The following is a 6,152-nucleotide window of genomic DNA, read 5'->3' as shown; positions in this document are numbered from 1 at the left end:
TACTTTTACCAACGAATAGTGGGATTGACCGTCACATTATAACGCCCTCACGGCTGAAAGGGCGAGCATGTTTGGTGGAACGGGGATTCGAACCCGCGACCGTAGATTGCGAGTCGAGCGCCCTGACCACCTGTCCATGCCGAGCCATATGTATATATATACCAATGGTTCAATCCTAATCCTAAACATATTCTTTTCTCTTAATGGCCTCAATGTAATCTCCAGACTTAATTCATTATAATCTGCACCATTTGAATCGCCTTCATCTGCCTCAACCTCATGTTTTTCCCTTGTGTAGCTTTGGTAGCATTTCCTATGATGACAAACTTTTCTGTAGCTACAAATTCACGCGAGGTTATTGGGATTATCCAATCATCTTTTCACTGTATTGTTTGATGTTTTACGCGTGTTTCACCAGTACGCATGTCAACACTTTACAAATCCTTTTCGTGTTCTGTTCGAATTCTTTTCAGATACTTGTTTTTCTTCAGACATAAAATGCAAATTTTTCCCATAAGCACTTGATATCGCTGTTTTTTATATATATTGATGAGCTAACACTTGATCTTTCTTGTTGCTCTCTATCAACTTCACCTTATTCTTTTAAACAATAACATCTAAAGCCTTTTCATTGCAACTACGCTTCGGCATTATTATGGTAAACAACGTAGGGAATCACATCACCCTCTGATGTTTCTGCTACCGCTAAAATCTGTTCATGTTGTTTTCATCGTTGCTCTATACAGCAAAGTATTCTTGCAGCGCATGTCCTCCAGTGCAATAAGGTTTTATGCTGGAACCTCTATACTGCAATGTATTGTGCATAATTTAACCTTTATTTTTATGCGCTTTGAAGGAATATATTATCTTTTCTCTTCTTCTTCCATACTTATTTGATATTTGCAAGGTAACATTTAACAAACTGAGAATTATATATATATATATATACTTATAATTGCTAAATGTCTATCTGTCTGTCACGCTCTGTATCTCCTAAACAGTTGAACATAGGAAAAAACTTGTATATCGAAATGCTTCTTTTTAAGAGTACATTACAGGAAAAGTATTCGTTTTTTCCAATTTCTAAATTTTATATTCATATCAACACTACATCGATCCGTCAGTCTTCGTATGTGCTGAATGATCAACTGAGAAAAAAAAAGATTATTAAGTTTGTTTTTGTGAGGAAATTTCAAGAAAAAAAACGGGACTTCATTCGTCTATTGGTTGAGAGAAATTGAGTATTATATCTATTGTTGTTTGGTTTATATATGTGTCTATATGTATATGTATTTCTATTTCGGTATTATATACATGCATGATTGTATATGCAACGTCTCAAATAAATTGATCTGAAGTGAATATCTCCCCTTTGACACATCTTATAGAAACGAAAACTGCCAAAAAACGTTCACTTCGGTAGCGGTCTTTTCTTGCGCTCAGTAAAATGACAAGGAACGATGGTACCCAGTGAAAAAAACCTCGCGGTTACTTAGGCATGCTGAGCGCTCTGTTGTGCTTGATTTCACCCATTCATCGAAACACAAACATTTTTACCAACAATACGTTGCAGTGAATCTCCTTTGTCCAAAAACAAATGCAGTTGTAAACGGCCCACTAGACAATCATATTGCATATAAGCTCTAATCCAAAGGATTGGGTTGACTATACATTTCATATTTATTAATCACATTTTTAGGAAAATTACTGTTGAAGTCTTTCAACGGGCATCTGCTAGTATATAGGTTGTTGAAATATGGTTACAGTATAACCGCATAACACAACTTGTGTTAAAATGATGAAGTTCAAGTTAAGGAAGACCCCGTTTATTCCTGAAGAATATTGTGTGGTTTTAGGTAAAATTGAGCTTTATTAATGGAATTTAAATATTCCCTGCAGTAACTTGGATACTAGAATAAACTTTTTGTGTCGAACGAAAAGCAACCAAAAATCTCTAATAACGGACATGTAGACAGATGGATTAGACAACAGACAGCTGGTAGGACTCACATGGAAAAATACAATAACTATTAAAATTACTTCTTGACTGAGTTTTATTGAAAAATGATTGTCTCTTTACAACAGATAGGAACAATAATACTTTAAAGTTATTTTGAATAGAAAAAGTATTTGTACTTGTCTTTTTTCTCAATTTTTAACGTTCATTTCAATAAGCTCACAGTTAAATCTCCTAAGATAAAATTAAACATCTTTTTTGGTATAAAACGATAGAATAATTCTTCCAAAAGGCATACTTAATCTGCTTTACTTTGTAGACATCCCCTGTGTTAAAAAAGTAACACACTCATCCCTTTCTCTCAAATCTGAAAATTGTCGGTCGAAGACAGCTCCACATCCCATTTTCCACTCTAAAGCTACTCATAACATAAGTGTACCCAACTGGAATAACCTTCCATTGATGTTCAAAACACAATAGAATTTGTAAGAGTTTGCCACCCGAGATGGTACTTGTCAGGTATTAGGCCCATAGCCCAATATTATTGTGCAAATGTTGTGATACATTAAATTCCTATCTTTATGTGTATTTATTTACGTTTTAAGCTATTCAATTTACATCAGGGTAAAGCTGTGAAAGTGAATTATATATATCAGAGAACGTCTATTACTTAAACCAAATCACCATTATGTTGCCCACACACTTTGATGAATACGTCACTTAAAACTTATTTGTTCTAAGAAGAAAAATCCCAAGATTACAGTTTGACCAAACTTGTATTTTTATATTTATGTAATGAACTCTACCCAAAAAAATCCCACAATAGTAATCACAAAGTGATAATGAATAGTTTTAATTATGAATAACAGGCAAGGAGACTACAAAAAGCTTTTATAACCACTCTGACCTAGGTCTTCAGTTGGGCACCATTGCTGCAATGTAGTAGATTCGTTTGCTACTTATTTTATCTAATAAAGTTTGGCACATTTCTGATAATGGTACTACATTTTACCTTTTTTTTTCTTCTGAAATGTAACTTTTATACAGATGAATACAATTATAAAGTAAACTAACTTACACAGTACAAAATGTCACGATAAAACTTTTATAATTACGTTATGCAATATTCAGCAAGACATCATTATCTAAGCTGGTTTGGGTGACAAACAACTATTATTGAACAGCATGATTCAGCACTGGTGTTTCTCAAGAATTTAATTTAAAATAATATTTATAGATTTATTGTGTTGTTTCAAGATATTAGATAATTATTATCAGATAATCTACACAACCACATTACGCCATTAGTCTAAACAAATAAACTTTGAACAGATTTTTATCTTGCATCTTTAGTTTTTCTTCTTCTTTATGTTGTACTTTGTTAGCTATGTAACCGATGAACGAATCATTAGGTTTGTTTGTTTATTGTTAAGGACAGAGCTGTACAATGGGTCATCTCTGCTCTTCCCATCAAAGCATCGAAACCCGATTTTAACGTGCTAAGCCCTCAGACATATCGCAGAGACACATGGGGCAAATCATTAGGCACTGTCTGTTTGCAAATATTTTAATTTTTCCAGCAAATTTTCTTTTCAGCACTGACTTTACTACTCATTCTTAGTTATATTATTATACTTATTAATACTCGCAAAGTAAATATTTCTTCAGGATATACAGTAAACTTCTATAGATAATTTGAAACAAGCCAAAATGAATATGAGATCTAATGAGCTTGATGCTATATTAGACAGATAAAAACATAAGAATTCCATTGCTAACTGAATTGTAAAAATTCAGAAGCTATACATAATGATGCTACCAATTAATCGTTTTTTTATATTCTTCGAGTCATTAAAAATTGTAATTACCTATATATGTGTGTTATTCTAAATTTATGAATAAAGTTAAAACTTATAGTTTAAAAATCTAATACCAAATTTATCTTCTTGTATTTATTAATTTGTATTGTTGTAGTTAAGCACAAAGTTGCTCAAAGGGCTAGCTGTGCTCTGCCCACCACAGGCATCGAAACCCGGTTTTTAGCTGTATAAGTCCTCAAACATACCGCTTTGCCACTGGGGGCCATTATTTTGTGACACAAAATTAGCTGGTAGCAATTTGGGTATCGTTTATCAGTATGATGTAATATTGTTCTCTGTATATGATGCTTTCTCTGAGATGTTTAGTGTTGGTGTCTTATCATTTTCTTAAGATGTATTTCTCGGATGAAATGTTCTGTGCGTGTAAGTGTATATGAGTAAAATAAACTATGCTTTTATAGAATATATGAAGTGTTTCTGGAGTCATTTCACTCTATTACTTCTGAGCTTCTAAGATAAAGTTATGTATATGTTAATGTATACGAGTAAAATAAGTTTGTTTGTAGTTAAGCACAAATCTGTACAATGGGCTATCTGTGCTGCGCCCGCCATGGGTATTAGAACCAAGTTTTTAGAATTATAAACCTTTAGACTTACCTCTGTGCCAGTGAGGGGCATAAAATAAGCTATGCCTTTATATAATATATGAAATATTTCTGAAGTCACTTCCATTATTTTTGTACTTCTTACATAGTAAGCATTCTTTGGACAGATAAATATTTCAATGCTAAGTTTTTATAGTATAAAAGTGCAGGTATTAAGGTTACGACTTCCTTTTAAAGATGTTAAGAATAGAATCCACCTTCTCTAATTGTTTTCAAACGAGACCCAAACTCGAGCGCTTTGGAATAGTTCACTATTCTTTTTCAGGAGAATATAGAAGAATAGTGAACTGTTCGATAGCGCTCGAGTTTTGAGTCTCGTTTGAAAACCATTACAACTTTTGTATAAGATCCTGAGTGCTAACTTCTTAATCAGAATTTACCTTTTCTAAACAAACTTCTTTACTTTTGATGATTGCTAATTCAGCTCAAGCACAGACAAGGTTAACGATCAAAAGAAAAACAAGCACTGATTATCAATAATATAAAGCTTCAAGATGCATTATTCCCTATAGTGTTCTTTACAGTTCTGAAAGTTTCTCGTTCAATCATATCCGACAGTTTGTGCGCATCTGTGACTGTAATTATAGCCCCATTTGATCACGATAAGTCTGAGGCTTATAACGCTAAAAATAGAGTCTAGACACCCGTGTAGCTTTGCGCTTAACAACAAACAGATTATAAGTATAAGCTTGTGATTGCTCGATGGAATAATCCGCACGTAATATGGTTCAATCGTTTGTTTTAAAAAATTTGCGTCAATCCTTGAGCTACTCTTGCCTGATCGAATAGTAATGATTTAACTGTTATTCTTCTGGTGCATCCACGGCTTTGATGTGTGGAGTGCGTTTTTGCAGCAATGGGACGCGAACCACGAAATTTGGATTCACAGTTTAGTATACTCACCACGATGTATGTATTTAATGACAATTGAGTCATATTTGAATTCTTACAAACAATAACATAATATCATTCTTAACTGTTTTAATAATTAAAGAACCACGTAACATTGTCAACTAAAATACTGCATCAGCTAATACAAATTACTATAACAAGGCTTAATTTCTATGCAAAAAGTAACGTGAACGTTTGTGATGGAAATTTTTGTCATAATAATTATTTACTATTATTAATTATTAATTACTGTGCGCTTGAGCTTCTCGTTCATTTAGCGACCACTTTATTTCGCAGTGTAAGTATTACGAGCTTTTTTATTATTTTTAATCGAGTTCGATATATCTAGAGTAATTTATGTGCGTCAATATTTGTTGTTAGATATTGTTCTATGATTACACAAATGGGAAAATATAAAGTTAAGGTACTAGTCCAAATAAAAAGTTCTGATTATCAGGGCAGGATGTGACGTTTAAAACCTTATGTTTCGTCCTAAACTGTAGATTTCCTGTCTTAAAGCGCATTTTTGCAATTTATAAATTTTACATACCAGTATGCAACCGAAAAGTTTAATTTTGTTGCTTTTGTTTTAGTTTTTGCACCTAGTTACACAAGAGTTATCTGCATTTAGCTAGCCCTAATTTTGAACTGATACACTGGAGCGAAGGAGTTGTTCAACAACTCCCAGCGCCAGCTCTTTGGCTACTTTTATATGACCGAATACTGTAAGTTTACCACTGACATTTCTATAATATGTCTAGGTATAGCTTTACTAACAATACACACACAACTGTGGTGATATGATGACATTGGTTACCA

The sequence above is a fragment of the Limulus polyphemus genome, unplaced genomic scaffold, assembly GCF_000517525.1.
Source record: "Limulus polyphemus unplaced genomic scaffold, Limulus_polyphemus-2.1.2 Scaffold185, whole genome shotgun sequence".
Lineage (NCBI taxonomy): Eukaryota > Metazoa > Arthropoda > Merostomata > Xiphosura > Limulidae > Limulus > Limulus polyphemus.
The sequence above is the reverse complement of the archived record's forward strand: the minus strand, read 5'-3'. Positions refer to the sequence as shown.